This window comes from Protopterus annectens, chromosome 7.part0, assembly GCF_019279795.1.
Source record: "Protopterus annectens isolate FY-2018-M chromosome 7.part0, PAN1.0, whole genome shotgun sequence".
Classification (NCBI taxonomy): Eukaryota; Metazoa; Chordata; order Ceratodontiformes; family Protopteridae; genus Protopterus; species Protopterus annectens.
Genome location: NC_056739.1, coordinates 1,316,515,684 through 1,316,533,665, shown reverse-complemented (window position 1 = coordinate 1,316,533,665; position 17,982 = coordinate 1,316,515,684). Strand labels below are relative to the sequence as shown.

Genomic DNA, 17,982 nt, shown 5'->3' with positions numbered 1-17,982 from the left:
ACTTTACACCCAAACTAAGTGGGGGGCTTTGACCCCCATACCCCTGGACATGGGGGGCTGTGCCCCCCACACCCCCATAACTAAATATACCAACTCCAAGATCACTCTACAGTAGACAAAATAGCAAAATCCATCGAACGGCCAAGGGGAAATCTTTCCCTGCATTAAATCGTCTGTTCACCATTTTTTGCTTTTGATACTACAAGTTCGATGTTTAGGTGTTCAATCACCTAAACATTTGATCTTGCAATATAGATTCATATATATATATATATATATATATATATATATATATATATATATATGTATTAATTTATTTATTTATTGACATTTGTTGACCGGTAAAGTCCACTGTGTTAGGAACCCATTTTCAATGGAGGCCCAGAGAGAAAAACTCCAGTACTAAAACATGTACATAGTTAAAGGCATTAAACAATTTTAAACAAAGCAAATTATGCAGGCAAAGTAGTACAAGAGGTATTAATAAAACTGAGTTATTATATACATATACATATGTCAACAACTGACAGTTACTGTAAACATATAATACATTTACTAGACAGAAAGTGCCAAAAACTATCATAAGATTTATCAAAGATGAGTTCAAAATAACTTTTGAATTGATATTGTAGATAGAAACAGTTGAATTGTAGAGGTTTAAAATCAGGAGGAAGGCGGTAGATGTGCAACAATAAATAGAAAAAGGAAAGTAAGGAGATATTAAAGCATTTAGGAATTAGACATCAAAGGTAAGGCAGGGTTAAAAATAAAATAGAAATGTGGTGTAGAAGATAAAAGTTTTATTAGCTTAGTGGCTGAAGAGTGAAGAAAGAGACAGAGAGAGGAAGTATATTGTTTAGTGTTGAGATTGGTAAGAATACAGAAAAAATTAAGATGGAGGATAGGTAGGAACAGGAAATATATATGATAATTTATGGTGGCCTATAATTTCAGGCATAGGAATAGATCTGATTATAGAGAAATTACCTCTTCAAAAATAGTTTTAATACTTTTATGCTTTTAATGAGTCTAGGAGGGTGATATCTTTGGGAAGGGCATTCCATATCCTAGCAGTGGCATAGGAGCAAAGGTTCTGATTGTATCTTTTGTTAGGTTTGATAGTGGTTAAAAGCTGTTTATTAGTAGATCACAGATTATGGGGTGGGGAATATGGTTGTAGGATGTGCTGTAGGGCAGGGCAGCTATCTGGTTTGTAAATTATTTTATGAGCTAGAATTAGTTGGGTGGACTCAAGTTAGGGGTGGAATTCAAGCCAGTTTAATTCTTTAAGGACTTGACAGTGGTGTGATCGGTAGGGTATACCACTTGCAAATTTGGCAATTTTATGGTAGCATGACTGGAGTTTATTTTTAAGAGACAGGTGGAGGATGGTGAAAATTGGGGACTCCATATAAGAAGGATGGGAGCAAGAGGCTATTGGCAAGTATCTTTCCGGTGAGCTTATCCATGCACAGTTTCTGTTTATAGAGTATGCCAAATTTGATGTGTTTTTTATTGGACTAAGTATGTATTGTTCAAAGGTAAGTTTGTTGTCTATAGTAATGCCTAATAGCTTGGCATGTGTTAGTATTTCAATTTTTGTGTTTCTTCTGAGTATATGTTGAAGTCTTGTAAGAGTGGTTTAGTTGAGAATAGCAATAGCTTAGACTTAACCAGGTTTCTATGGATGTAAAGGCATTTTGTGTTATACTTAGTAGATTTTGGAGATGTTGGTGGAGTCATCTGCGTATGGATGAGTGTACTTTGAAGGGAGGCACTATGCAAATTATAAAATATTAAACAGGAGAGGCCCAAGAATAGACCTTTGAGGAACTCCCATTTTATTAACTAGATATTTAGATAGACTACCTTGCTATCTAACATATTGCTGTCCATCCATAGCTAGAGAACTACTTGAGGGTAGATTGAGAGCATCCTACTATTGATAGTTGCTGAAGTAACTTGTGATGTGACACTGTATCAAAGACCTTTGATAGGTCTAATAGAATTACTGATGTTAGTAGCCCAGAATCCAAGGCTTTGTTTACAGTGTCTGTGAAAGAGAGAAGAGCAGTGGTGGTACAATGTGCCGGATGAAAACCATGCTGTGTTGGTGCAAGGAGGTTATTTTCAGTGAACTATAGTGGTGCAGCAGTAGTGTTGTTGCCTCACAGCAACAGGTTCTCCAGTTCGATTCTCAGCTGAAGTGCCTTCTTTGTAGAGTCTGCATGTCCTCCCTGTGTTTGTGTGAGTTTCCTCCAGGTGCTCTGATTTCTTCCCACATTACAAAGACATGCACCTGGAGCATTTTTTCCTGGGCCTCCACTGAAAATTGGCTTCATTCCAAGTCAGACTTTCCCAGTTAACAAATGTTAAATAAATAAAAATAATATCTTATTAGCTGCATGTGAATACATTTCTCCAGTAGTTTGGATAGAGAGGAGAGGCTAGAGATGGGTCGATAGTTGGTTAGCTCATTGGTTTTTCCACCTTTGTGCAATGGAGTTATGATGGATTTTTTTTTCCAGAGTTAGGGAATATTGGATTCTGTAATAGATCTATTAATGAAGATGCTGACAGGGTAGGCCATTGTTTCAGCTGCAAGTGTGAGATATTCTGAGGGAAGGTTGTGGGTGGATAGGGAGCAGAGTTTTAGTTTTTTTTTAAGTTTATGCACTAGTGAGGTGGGTACTGTATGCAGAGAGAAATAAGAGGCTGTATGGTTGTTTATTGAGGTTTCTGTAGGAGGGGAGTTGTTTGTATGGAGATTTGTCTGAATTACATCTATAGGGTTGGGATTGTCTGTGAGGTTAGAGTAGATATTAGGTGGAGAGTGATTTATAAGGTTTAGAATACTAATGATGAACTGGGAGTTAAAAATTTGAGCAATTTCATGTGGTTCTTTGTCTGAGGCTGGTGATGGGTTTTCTGAAATTTGAGGATTAAGGAGTGAGGAGACAGCTTTCTAAAATTTGTTAGGGTTATATGCTTGACTGGATAGCTTTTGAGAGAAGTAAGTTTTTTTTGTTGTGATTATTATTTTTTTTGCAATATTCCATAGCTATTTTGTATTTGATTTCATTGACTTTGTATTTTTGTGCCATTCTTTCTAGGTTCAGTCTCTGGGCAGTTGTAGTTGTTTGGTGGCTTTAGTTAACCAAGGGGCATGGTTTAGCTTAGTCCTTTTGATCTGGATGGGTGCCAGGCTATTAAAGGTATCTAAGAACACTTTATTAAAGTAAGTGCTTCTTCCAAAGGTAATGATTTTAGTGGGGTCCAGTTCATGGATTTTAGTATATTATTGAATATTTGTTTGTTAAAGTTGGCTAGATTTCTGGATGTTTTTTAAGTATGAGGTTTCACGTCATGAATGTGGGATCTTTAGGTATATACTGGTGAATGATCACTTAGGAAGTTAGGGAGGGTACCAGTGTCTGAATATTTATGGGGGTCTGTGACTGGGAGCCAGTCTAAGTTTGAGCAGTGGAGAATATTTTGCATTCTTGTAAGACTGGAGATAAGTTGTGTGTGGCCATGCAGATTTATGCTATTGATAGGGTAGTCAGAGATTAGATCTATCCAGTGAATGTTAGCATCACCTAGAATGATAGTTTCATTGGCTAGCTTTTGGGTTGTCCAGGAAAGAAAGTCTTCTAATATAGGAATGTTTTAGCCTGGTGGAATATACAGAACAACAATGTTTAAGCATTTGGAGTTGTTTATTTGTAAAGTTGCTATGATTAATTTAGTGCTTTGAAAAGATGGGATAGATTTAGAGGTAAGGGTTATTGTTAAATGATTATGGTAGATTAAGGCTACACCGCTGCCTTTTTTATGTGTTCTATCAGGCCGTAAAATATACCCTGGGGGAATGATTTTTGGTATCTAGAATATGAGGTTTTAACCAGGTTTCAGTTACAGCTATTATATCAGTGGAGTATTGAGAAAGCCATGCATGAAATTCTGTAATTTTATTGCAGATACCATGTTGGTTTAATGCAATAAATAGTAGATCTTTTGTTGAGGGAGATTGGAGGGAGGTTTGTGGATAAGCAGGTCCTGTGTTGGGATGAATATCCCCACACTTGGATAATTTTAAGAGAAGATCTAAGAGAAGAGGGAAGTTGTTGGATTTAGTAATATGCTTAGGTATTATGTGCATTGTAAGCTTTTGTTTGGTGGTGTGGGGCAAGATATGACGTTTTATAAAATGAGTGTTGGTAAGGTTGAATAGGGAGGATGCTATATTAGTAAAACTAACTGTGTGGGTTTGTTGTAGTAGGGATTCAGTAGAGGTTTTTATGCAAAAAGGTAGCACCTGGCATGGCTTGAGTTAGAATTCCAAATAATTATAAGAGAGCTATTTTAAGCATAGTGACTCTTAAGGTAATTGGCATGCTTCAGAATGTATGGGTGGAACAAAATGAGATCTGGTTTAATAAGGCATGCGATGTGGAGATGTCTAACTTGGGGGGTGGTTAGTAAAGTAGTACATGACAGGATGGACTGGTACTATGAGATGTTAATTGGGTAATTAGTCTAGGGGAGGAGTTCAGTGAAGCATAACTGTAGAGAAAGAGGGGGTGGCTGGGAATGGGGGTAAGGTAGGGGAAGGAGTGAGCCCGAGTGTAGCGAGAGTGAACGGAGTGGGTTGAACAATGAGGCCAACCAGGTTGTTAGAGAAACAATCTGCCAGCTGGATTAATAAGCAGAGGCCATTGTCCTTCTACAGAGTTTAATTTCCTGGGCACTTTACTTAGTTATTATGTGTTAGCAGTTTTAGAAGACGTGAATTATAGTCTTAGGATGGTCAAATATCAACGTGGTAGTGAAGAACAGCTAATGGAAGAGGAGGGGTAACTAAAGCCAGTATAAGTCTGACTCTTGTGCACACCACTGTAAGAATTTTATAACTACTTAATGGATCAAGAGGTAGATTAGGGAATAGTACATGCACTGCAGATTATTTTTGTATAATTAGGCGGATTTTTTGGCAGTCACAAAGGCAGTAGACTCTAGAGGTGGTGGTGTCCATATAGGCAGGTAGAGGGAAATAAGATGCCTTTCCTACAGGGTATTAGGGAGACTGCTGATTCACTTTGTAAAATTAGTCTTCTTCCTCATTAAAAGTTTATTTCTTCATTAACACATGTACAATTGTCTTATTCTTCTTAATATTTAACATTTTTCTCTGTCTTCCGTATTAGACCCTCACTCCTTCTTCCACAACCACCACCTGACTCTTCTTAAAATTACTGCTAATCTTCATTTTTTTGTTAACCATGATTTCATTTGTCCTTTCATTCCAAATAGTCCAATTACAAAAGTAATATTTTATCTATGTTATTAACATATCCCCTGCTCTTATTCCAATAGTATCAATATTTTATTTTTATTTTATTTTACATTTTTATTTTACATTTGTTGACCGGGCTACTCTAGCTGGATATATGTCCATTTTCAGTAGAGGCCCAGGGAGAAAAGCTCCACATTAAAACAGACTAGACACACAAAGTATTAAGTAATATGTTACAGAACATTAAACTTCAGATGCAGATAGGTTGCTAGACAAAAACAGGTGATTAAGGTAATTTAGCAAACATTGATGGAACAGAAGAATAGCACAAAAATAAGATAAGGTAATACTTAGTTTTTTTGTGAATGCTGTGGGAAGAAAGTCTTCTGCAGAATATGGGAGATCAGGTAGTTGAAAACAGGATTGGAAGAGTAAGTGGAGGGAGAGAAACTCAGGAGAGAAAAAGAGGTAAATTACATCTTAGGTGTATATGAGCAACTAGAGCATCTAGATGGTAGAGGCCTTAAAGTGGCAATAAAGTGAGTAAGAAACTTGGGAAGACTGATTGTGATGTAAATAGACAGAGATAGTCTAAGTCAGGGTTTGAACAGGGACATAGCCAATGGTTTTTAAGGTATTGTTTTAGTTTCTTTTTGAAGAGTGTAGTTGAAGATAGTGATGTGAGTTCACTGAGAAGTAGGTTCCAACTTTTCCCCACAGTATTAGAGAAAAGGGAATCTCCTGCTTTGTTGTTGGGTTTATGTATGGATACCAGAAGTTTATTGGCTGAGCGTAGGTGTGTAAAATTTTTATATGGGCAGATGAGACTAGTGAGAATTGGTATGTTTTCTGGGTGGTAAATGGTTTTATGTGCAATATTCAGTTGATGAAATAAAATTTGATTGTGGAATTCAAGCCAACCAAGCTGCTTCAGATTTAGGCAGTGGTGTGTTCTAAAAGGGGAGCTGGTAGCAAATCTGGCAATATTATTGTAAGAGACTGCCAGCTTGTGGAGGTTGCATTTGGATAGATTTGTATATATAGGAGAGGCATAAATTAGAGTAGAGATAAGGTGGGTTTGGGCAATAGTAGTTCTAGCTATGGGAGTAAGGAAGGGCTTTATTTTGTAGAGGGAGCCAAGGTTTCAGTTTACTGATTTGATTGTGATGTTGATGTGAGTATCATAGTTAAGGCTGTGGTCAATAGTTACTCCTAAGAGTTTAGTAGTAGTGTCAGGAGATATGACTGTACCATTTTTAGATTTGATAGTGAAGTTAAGTGGGGTGGACTTATGTGTAGGAGTAAAGAGCAAGAGTTTAGTCTTTTGGGGTTAAGGAGGAGACACCACTGTAGAAACCATTCTTCTACAAGCTCAAAGGTATTCTGGGTGAGGGACTGCAGTTCAGATGGCCCTGTGGCTGAAGATATTAATGTAGAGTTGTCTGCATATTGTATAGTTACAGCTTGGGGAATACTAACAGATAGATCATTTATGAAGATAGAGAACAGAAGAGGGCCTAATATGGATCATTGGGGTACACCAAGGGTGACAGGTAGGTGGGAGGATAGAGTGTTTTTCCATAGCACTGCCTGTTGCCTATTGTCTAGATAGGACTTGAACCACTGTAATGCTTGAGTATCAAATGAGAGGGAATTCAGAAAATTCAGCAGTAGCTGATGGTTAACCATGTCAAATGTTTTTGAAAGATCAATAGAGATAGCAGAGGACAGGGTATTATTGTTGTGATTTTTGTTGATGTGGTCAGAGAAGGAAAGGAGGGCAGTAGTGGTGCTATGGAAAGGTCGAAAGCCATGCTGGGATCTGGATAATAGGTTATTTTGAAGAAGATGGTCTAATAGCTGATGGTGGATGCATTTTTCCATGATTTTTGCTATTGGAGAGAGGAGGGCAATTGGATGGAAGTTGGAAAGTTCTGAAGAGTTGCCACCTTTATGTAGTGGGATGATATGTGAAACTTTCCAGATGGCTGGGATAGTACCTTCAATAATGGTTCTATTTATAAGGATAGAGATTGGATAGGCAATAACTTTGGCGGCAATTTGAAGGTATTTAGAAGGCAAATGATCTGCTGAAGGGGTAGAGGGTTTGAGTTTTTGAAGGAGGGTACAGATGAGGGATGTGGGGACAGGGTAGAGGTGGAAAGTTGGAGATGAGGTCTGTGAGGAGGAGGGCAGATTAGAGGATACATGAGGCAGAGAGTTAGCAAGTGACTGGATGGCTTCAGTAAAGAAGTTATTGAAGGAGTTAGCAATTTGTTTGGGAGTGTCAAGGGTAATTCCAGATGGGGTTGGAGTTTTAGAATTGCCTGGGTGAATGAGTCTAGTGATACCTGACCATCATTTCTGTGGACTTTGCTGGTTAGTATTTTGAAGTTGGAAGAAGAAGTTTTTTTGTCTGATATTATATATGTTTTAGTAGAGTTTCTGAGTTGTTTAAATTTTACATGATCAGATGGGTTTTTAGAGGTACGCCATTTGGCCCAGAATTTGTTTCTTAACAAAATGTTTTTCTTAGTTTCCTTTGTAAGCCATGGAGCTGTTTTGGAGGAGTTCCTAAGGCTACAGGAAGGGGCATGGTAGTCAAGGATTTCAAGGAACTTGCAATTATATGTCACAGCTTCTTCAAGTTGGAGGTGTTTTAATGGTGTCCAGTTACATACACTCAGTTCATTTGGAAGTGTTCTGAGTTGAAATGTTTATTTGGGTGAGTAGTTCTAAAAGTTGTAGGGCAGGGTATATTAAGTTTTTCCTAATAATATATGCTAGGGAGTGATCACTAAGGTCATCAGGCAGTATACCTACATTATAGGTTATGGACTGGGCATTTATTAGGATCCAATCAAGGGTGGTTTCTTTGTTGGTGGATATATGGGTGTGAGTAGGTGAGGTGATAATTCTGGAGAAGCCATGTAGATTTATGTGATTAGTTGGGTTGTCAGTATTACAGGTATTCCAGTCTATATTAAAGTCACCTAGCACAATGGTTTCCTGTGGATAGTTAATGGACAGCCAGCAAAGGATATTTTCTAGGGAGTTGATGTTATTGCCTGGAGGAAGATATGAGCATAAAATGTAAATGGAGTTACAAGTATTTAGCTGTAGCTTAGTGATAATAATTTCAGAGTTAGTAGTGGATGGTGGGTGAGAATCTAGTAGTGAAAGTTGGAGCCCTGCTTTGTATATTATGGCCACACTCTCACCCTTCTTGTTAAGGCGATCCATTCTTAAAATGTTATATCCAGGAGGGGTGATTTCATAGTCTTGGGTTGTTGGTTTTAACCATGTTTCGGTTAAGCAAAGGATGTCAAAGTCATGTACATCCAGTAGGGCATGAAGGTGTGTAACTTTATTGTTTACACTTCGTATATTTAAGTGAGCTAAGAAGAGGGAGTTATGAGGCCTTGTAGGGGTATGAGGGGGAGAGGTAGAAGGTCTACTAGGGGAAGCAGGACTAATGTTGGTAGGGCCTGGATTGGGATGTATATCACCATCTTGTAGGAGGTGTAGGTGTAGTCTATATGTGTGGATTAGAGAAGGGTTCAGTATGTTATGTCCTCTCTTAATAAGATGGTGTTTGTAGTTAATATGGGTGACTCTATGATACTTTTGGAGGAAATAGTCGGTAGTGGATGTTATGTTTATGTGTTTAAGGCTAGTTGGTAAAGCAGGAGGGGATGTTTGTTTTTTGGGCTGGTGGAAGCTAGAGTAACTGAGATGTTCATAGGCAGTTAGAGTGTAAGGAATGCAAAGGAAAGGAAGTATTGAAAATAGAAGTAGTGTTTTGAGGTAAGGTGATAAGGATGGAATAGGCATAGTGTTCTAGAGTAGAAGGTGGAGAGTGGAAGGGTGAAGTGTATGGTAAGATAGGAGGAGTGTCTTAGAAGATGGAAAGGTATAATGAGATTGTGGGATGGGATTGGTTAATGGTGAAATTGGGTGTGGTTAGAGAGGTATAAGGTCAGATGCAGTGGGGGTGGGTGGGAATTGGGGGTAGGTTAGGGGAGTGGAGTGAGCCCACAGGGCAAACAGATCTGGTAGAGCTAAGTAAAGGAAGAAGACCTGAGGAAAACAATCAGTGGAATGCTGACTACTAGAGGTAAGTTAGGAGGAGGTAGCTGAAGGTGGTAATGATTGTTTGATAGGTTGGGTAGATAAGAGAATTATGATAAATATAAAAGGGGACAGTGGGACAGAAAGAAACGAGTAAGGTACAACTAATTACCTAAGAGATTCTATTCAAAAGCTGTAGGCTAGGTGTACTGGCAAAAGGGTGCCCTCTAGTGGCTACCCACTGAACTGCTGCAGTAGCTTGAGGGGGGAAAAGTAGGTTTAGGAGTAAGGGTGAGACGAGTGAAGTCAAGTACAGGAGCAACAAGAGGGAAGGGATGAAGGTAGAGGAGTACAGAGTTGTAATGCTGCTGGCTATCCTGGCAGGGAAGGGATAGTTACTCCCTACTTAGTATTGAAAAATATAATTTTACATACAGTAACAAACATAATTTCTGTCTTCCTTGAAGGGATGAGTTCTGGGGGAAGATAGTCTCTTTTCCTTGATTTTAGGAAGAGAAAGTAGAAATTATTTAATGCAGGGACCTGGGTCTTCAGGAAGGGCAGGTTATCAACTCTAAAGTAGGACAGGCAGCTAGGTAGGCTGGGTAGACAAAGGGAGAAAGAAGAGAAAGTAGTGAAGAACAAAGAAAAAAACAGTTAGCAGTTGAGCAAAGTCAAAAAATGTCCTAGTCAGTTAAACAATATACAAGAATACACTCTAAATCAATATAGCTATGTAAGAGGGGTGGGCAATGAAAATAAACCTTTAGGTTATATCAGTCAGTTACAACAATAGTATAGTGAGAGCATATTATCTTGTAAACAAATACAAACAAATTAGAAATACTAAAGCAAATATAGGTAGAGTATTAGAAGTTCAATACAGTGTATGCATGACTGTAATGCAGATTAAATTTCATTCACAATGACCAGTAAGCAAATACAAGCAATTAGAATCACTATAGCAAATATATGTATAGTATTAGCAGTTCAATACAGTGGATGCATGACTATCACACAGATTAAATTCCATTCCAAAAAATGTTCTACTTAACACGCTGAGAATGAAACAATACAAAATAGTAAGCAACTATACACCTTAACCTGTTAGGCTAGTTTCTTACCAGAATGAACATGCTAACTATGCCAGCAAAAAGTTAGCTAGATTCTATGGTAATAATTAGTAAACCTAGGTAAAGTAAAGCCTAATACCAAAATGCCCACTACTGTATAGTAAATATATTACATGATACATAGGGGTAGTGAGGCTCCTCCATTAAGTTAACCAATCTAACAGAAAAAGTAGCAACAACACTTGATTCGCTGGGCTGATGTGGGAATACTGTTAAGCGAGGAGATAGTGAGATGCTGCACAGTTACATAAACAATAACACAGTTTAACTAGTTTAATGTGCATTAACTCACTATCAAAACCGCTTTAAAATATGGCGTTGTGACTGGAGTGATAATGTTTATGCATAGGAAATTAAAGCTAAAACACCAGTCTAACTTGGCATTTACAGTAAACAGGCAAGCCAAATAAGTTAGAGAGTGGCTTTCCTCCAGGGAAACGTACAGTGAAAACGCGAGTATAACATGGCATTTTCAATAAACCGGCAAGCCAAATTATGTTTGAAAGTGGCTATTGAACATCTTACAGGTATTAAAACGCTAGTATACCATGGCGTTATCTGTGAGCTAAATATGTTAGATAGTGGCTATTGGACGTCATACAGGTAGGCAGGTCAGCGTTCCACTGCTCAAAGTGTACCGCACATAATCTAAAAGTCTTTGCGACTAGAAGATAGACCTGCACTTTCAAGTTAAATAATAGAGCAAAATATGGCTGTTGAGTACTGAAAAAGCAGCAAATAAAGCCAAAAATGTTCGATACACCTAACGCTATCTGTGTGTATTAATATCAGACCCAGACACACAACATTGGAATCTACAGTTATGCCAATATGAACCAGTTCAACAGAAAAGCACATAAGCAAACCACTATTTACGGCAATGACTACACCAGCACAGACACGGTAACACTTTACAGAACATAGCAGTTAAAAAGTAATCTTGTCTTCGAGTTTAAAGATGAAGTCCATTTAAATAAACAGCAATGATATAGTGCAAGTACTTACAATAGGTAGATAGCTAGAGCCCAGGATGCACAGCAGCCAAGAGTTAGTCAAGGAGTTAAAGATGGTGCCTCGGAAGACAGGGTATATTTAATAGGTCATAAAGGATGTGAGGTAGTGAGGGGAGGAGAGCAGAAGGGGGAGGTACAGACCAGGAAAGGCTAGGACCAGGTATATCTAATAGGTCAGAAGGATATAAGGTAGAACAGCAGGAGGGAGATATGTAGGGGGAGGTACAGATAAGTCAAGACTAGATAATAGAAAGTAATTCAGCAACAGGCAATGGAGGCAGGAAGCGGATAAGACATATTCTAGTCAGGTAGGTGAAGTAAGGAAAGGGAAAGAGTAGTGATCGGGAAGTAAAGGTGGGAATGAGATATAGATAGGTAGGAGGTAATGAAGATATAGATAGGTAGGAGGTAATGAAGAAGAGAGGGGTTGAGCTAAGTAAAGGAAGAAGACCTGAGGAAAACAATCAGTGGAATTCTGACTATTAGAGGTAAGTTAGGAGGGGGTAGCTGAAGGAGGTAATAGAGGTAATGATTGTTTGAGTAGGTTGGGTAGATAAGAGAATTATGATAAATATAAATGGGGAAAGTGGGACAGAAAGAAACAAGTAAGGTAAAACTAATCACCTAAGAGATTCTATCCAGAAGCTGTAGGTTAGGTGTACTGGGAAAATGGTGCCCTCTAGTGGCTACACACTGAACTGCTGCAGTAGCTTGAGGGGGGAAAAGTAGGTTTAGGAGTAAGGGTGGGAAGAGTGAAGTCAAGTGCAGGAGCAACAAGAGGGAAGGGATGAAGGTAGAGGAGTACAGAGTTGTAATGCTGCTGGCTATCCTGGCAGGGAAGGGACAGTTACTCTCTACTTAGTATGGAAAAATATCATTTTACAAAGAGTAACAAACATACTTTCTGGCTTCCTTGAAGGGGTGAGGTCTGGGAGAAGATAGCCTATTTTCCTTTATTTTAGGAAGAGAAAGTAGGAATTATTTAATGCAGGGACCCAGGGTCTTCAGGAAGGGCAGGTTATCAACTCTAAAGTAGGACAGGCAGCAAGGCAGGTTTCTGGCTTCCTTGAAGGGATGAGTTCTGGGAGAAGAAAGCATCTTTTCCTTGATTTTAGGAAGAGAAAGTAGGAATTATTTAATGCAGGGACCCAGGGTCTTTAGGAAGGGCAAGTTATCAACTCTAAAGTAGGACAGGCAGCTAGGCAGGTTTCTGGCTTCCTTGAAGGGATGAGTTCTGGGAGAAGATAGCCTCTTTTCCTTGATTTTAGGAAGAGAAAGTAGGAATTATTTAATGCAGGGACCCAGGGTCTTCAGGAAGGGCAGGTTATCAACTCTAAAGTAGGACAGGCAGCTAGGCAGGTTTCTGGCTTCCTTGAAGGGATGAGTTCTGGGAGAAGATAGCCTCTTTTCCCTGATTTTAGGAAGAGAAAGTAGGAATTATTTAATGCAGGGACCCAGGATCTTCAGGAAGGGCAGGTTATCAACTCTAAAGTAGGACAGGCAGTTATGCAGGAATAGGTAGATAGCTAGAGCCCAGGACGCACAGCAGCCAAGAGTTAGTCAAGGAGATAAAGACATAATCACATCCATATTTATTTTATTTATGTCTTTTATTTCTTAAAAAAATTATTGCCAAATATTTTTCCCATAATTTTGCTACACATATACATTTTAAGAAAATATATTCTGTAGTTTCTTTCTTCTTTACCACAATATATAAATATATATCTTCTTTCAATTATTTTTATATGGCATATTTATTTTTACTGGTAATTTATTAATCTCTGGTCTCCATAAAAGTCTCAACATTCCACTTGTTTAATACACCATGCTTTTCTTACTTTTATAGCTTTAGTGTTTTCATTTATTAAACCAACTCAAGGATTAAGACAATGATATTGTATAATGACAGTATTACACTGTAATTTCTCTCATTTTCAATTTACTCAGCTTTAATTTTCCATAGGAATATTTGTTCTTATTCATATCTAGTTTTTCATTTATACTTCCTTTTCCTTTTTTTAAAATTTTTAACATATCCCTAAACTGTTCATACTTATATTTTAATAGTTTTACCACTAATGTGTCATTTTTTTCATTTATCCAATGCAGCACTGCATACAAATTCAGTGAGACAGCATATACAGTAGGGTTTATTAATCCTGAACGGCCATCTCCCTTATCCATGTATAAAATTTCTCTTTTTATGGAATTCAGTCTCAAACCCTATATAAAAGAAAAAAAATATGTGTAGTATTTCTTTTTCTTAAAGTATTGGTAATATATAAATACTTGCTAAGTATGCTATCTTTCCCAGAATGATGAAATAATCAAATTAACATTTTTTCTAAAAGAAAAGTTGTATGCTTTCCAAAAACAATAAAGCTCCTTTATTTAATCTATTATCCTTTTCTATTTTTCCTCCCTTACACTTTTACCTGTAAATCTTATTCCTAACACAGAAATTTCATTCACTGAAAAATATATTCTTATCTTTACTATATCATTTGCATTTTTCTTTATTTGCAGTCATGCATATTATGTTTAGACATTCATATTAGTAGCATATTACTTCTTTTATCCAAACTTTGTTTCTCATGATCAGTATAATATAATTGCATAAGTCAACATAACCAGAAATTATATCCCTTCATTACTTATTAGGTAGCATCTTTCCTATTTATATTTATGTGTCTAATTAATGTATTCATAACTAACCCTAATAGTATACTACTGTAAGACATCCCTGATGTATATCCTTTCTTATATCTATTTCTTTGCTAAACCATCCATTTGCTAAAATTCTTACTTTATTTTTATCATATGGTGAACAACATAGATTCCTAATTTTCTCACTAATATTATTCTCCTTCATAATTATCCATAAAATGCCATGTTCTATTGTATTAGATGCTCTATTTAAATCTCATCATATAATCTTAGCTTTTTCTTTTCTATCTATAACATCATCCACAATGTACCTTACTGTCAACAATAATTCCTGATACCCTTTCCTCTTTAAACTATATACGCTCTCATCCATAATGTTTCACATTTCTTTCCTTTCTCTTCTGAATTATATTCATGAAAATCTTGTAATCTGCATTGTTTGATCCTACAGGACTCCAATTTTAATATACGTTTTCCTTCCTTTTTGACACAAATTTACATAATTTACTGCATAAAACGTTGTAAATAAAACCTTCATTTAACAATTCATTTATAATATTTATTTCTTTTTTCTGCCAATCTGTAAAGTTCTTACATACTTGATATTCTATTCCATCTGGTCATGCAACTGACTGTAGATTAAATTGTCCAAATACTTTATCTAATTCATATAAGTAAATATCATTTTCCAATTCTGTATTTTCACGTTATGATCATCTTTGAGCATTCCATATTTCTCTTGTTCTTTCATTCTATCTTTAAACATTTCCTTTCCATAATTTATTACAATATTCATAATTTGTTCCTAGGACCTTGTTAGCTCTCCTTTCTCATCTTTCACCTCTCTCATTGTGCTTTTATTATTATTGTATTCTCATTTACTAAGCTACTCAAATAAACTGATACTGTTTCTCTTTTACCTTGTAAGAAATGTATTTTCTTAAAAAATATAATTCTTTAATTTTCTCTTGATTCTTTTCATAAATTATCTGTTCTGTCACAAACATTCTCTATCATTTTTTACTGACTCCTTTAAATCATCTGTACACATTATTCTAGAATTTGCTTTTTCTGCTTTTCTTACAACTATCTGCCACTTTAAAAAAAATATATATATTTTTCTTTGAAAGAGACCCACCACATGGGCCATTCTTTTTATAAAATACTCTCGTGGAAATGTGATATTTCCATAATTGTGTAATTATTTTCTTTCCATTTTTAACCCCATATTCCCTCATTTATTATTTGTATTCCTTTTCCCATTCTGTTATACCCCTTATTTTCCTTTATCTCTATCCAGCTAAATGATCTCAAAAACCTGTTACAACTGTCTCTCCTTCAGCAATATTTAAACCTTGTGATACAATTAAATAGTCTATTTCAGTTTTATATGCACCCCAACTATATGTCCATGAATTATTATTCCAAATCTTTAACTGACATTTTATAACTTCAGACATTTTGCATATCACTCCTTCTCTTTTTTTCCCCTCACAAATCACAATTGAAATCTTCCACCAATATATTCAAATTTATTATTAAGTAATATGAAATTTTATGACATAAAATTTCCCTTTCTTTACCTGTAACATCAACTCCGTATTCTTGGTTATTCCATCTTAGATCTACAATATTTAACATTCCCATTATCAGTGTTATTTTTAATATTTTCACTGACTTCTCACAAAGCACACCTATGCCAGCACATTAGTCTTTTTCAAGTTCCATATTGTGTCTCCTCCCCAAATCTTTTCTGTTTGCAGTCTGTCTTCCTGTGTCAGAAATTGTACATCTTTCCATTATTATTACATTAGCATCACTCTTACTACATCAGCTTAAAATTCATGTTCTTCTACTTATATCTTAATTATTATTTACATTTACTGAAATAATTCTCAAACTGTCACCCTATCTATGTTGTAGCATGCTAGATATTGTGTGATTCTTTAGATAAATTCAGCAGCTATCTTACTGGCAATGCCCATTTTCTTTCTCTGTTATACTTGTCCCTTTGAACTTTCTTTTTCTTTCTCTTGTTCTTTTACCAATATGATACTTTTTCCCTTTCACTGTATCCCAAATTATATCTTCTCATTAGTTATTTCAGAACCTTTTCCTATAACTTCTTCTGTTTCATTTTTCCATTTTACTTTATTTTTATCTTGTTCTTGCTACCCTACATCGCCTTTATCTTTTATTTCTACTATTTCTACTCTTGGAACACTTTCCTTACTTTTATTTTGTTCTATTCTTCCTTTCTCTCTACATTACAATCTGCACATACATTCCCAATTTTGTTGCATTTATAACATCTCAATTCATATTTTTGCATCATGAGTTATTTCCCTACAAATATAATATTTCCTTTTATGATAATTATGTATCAACTGATCTTTCTTTCAACAGGCAAAAAGCACACTTTAGGGTATCTCAATATTTTACAACTCCCTTTTTCTCCCTACATTTATCATACAAGAAATACGTGTAGATTTCTCTTTTTCTATTTTCAATACAATATCTTTGTAACATCCACCAGTCAATAATCCTCTATTATCACAAATTATAGTAATGGCCATAACTTCTTTACATAGTTAACTTAAATGTCTCTTCAAAGTCCCTTTTTGAAATTCAGTTCAAAATTGAACATATATATTTTTTTGTTTCATTGTGAAATGCTTTGACTACCCATGTGTTCCATGGAATACAGTTCTTTTCGTTTTCACACTCTCCCCAAAAAACTTTCCATAGCAGAAATCATCTCAGATGTAATGTCACAAAATCCCTCCTTGTGAATACTAATAAAAGATCTTACCCCTTGAGCCTTTATACCCGATGGCACCAAGTTATTCCTTATGTCATACCTGTCCATTTCTTTTTCTTCTTTATTCTGAATTATTACTATGAACTTCCTTGGATTGTTGACATTACCTTTCTTCTGCTCCTCTCTCACCACTTTCCATGCACTTTCCTTAACAGTTTCAGCAAACAATTTCTTTTTCAGGCAGTTTTCCTCAAAATAGCAAAAACAAACACCACCAATAGCTTCATATTCCTCCAACTGAAGATATTGTCCCATGAAACATCCTTTCCACTCTCCAACTTGCTCTGTAACAGCATTTCACCTAAAAATGTCATCCCTCAATCTTACTGACTGGAGGATTCTAATAATACATCCTTTCTTTTGTAAATTGGTTTCTTCCAATGACGCACACAATTTCTGCTGAAACAGCTCCTTCATGTCCTGTAACAACTGTACTACAGCACCAAACCTCTCAGCCTCTTAGCACATGAAATCTGGACAAAGCCTAAAATAATGGAGGGACAAAGGCCCAAAAAATAGGGTCAGATTTTAAATATTTCTCTTATAAACTTAGAAAGTTGTTAGAATGACAAGTTTTGTGTTAGCATGCATTTTCTGAAATATATGAAGTCTGAAACTCAAATGTATGCCATTATTTACTGACTTCAATAAAATATTATGAGGAATATACCAAAAATATAAGGCAAAAATCTGGACATTCTGTGAAAAGTGAACATCTTATATTTCTAAGCTGATAATATAAATAGGATATGGCACTGTGCAGTATTCATTTACTGTGTCATAAAAGCAGTAGATAAAATATCAAAAGTAAGAATACTGAAACATACTTAAAAAAACATGTTCTGTAGATTGGGCTGTATCTGTTGCATCTGAGGGTCTCCTCAAAATCCCCGTAATGTACATATATAGTGACTTCATGGTCACACTACATTTTTCCATACAATATACCATATTTTGATTATACAGTAACTCTAGAGT

At 36.2% G+C, this 17,982-nt stretch overlaps 1 protein-coding gene across 1 annotated transcript in view; it reads right to left on the bottom strand.

Moving 5' to 3' along the window:
- Positions 1-17,982, bottom strand: part of ADAMTS9 (ADAM metallopeptidase with thrombospondin type 1 motif 9) — a 1,232,634-nt gene that overhangs the window by 82,542 nt on the left and 1,132,110 nt on the right. The window lies entirely within an intron of this gene.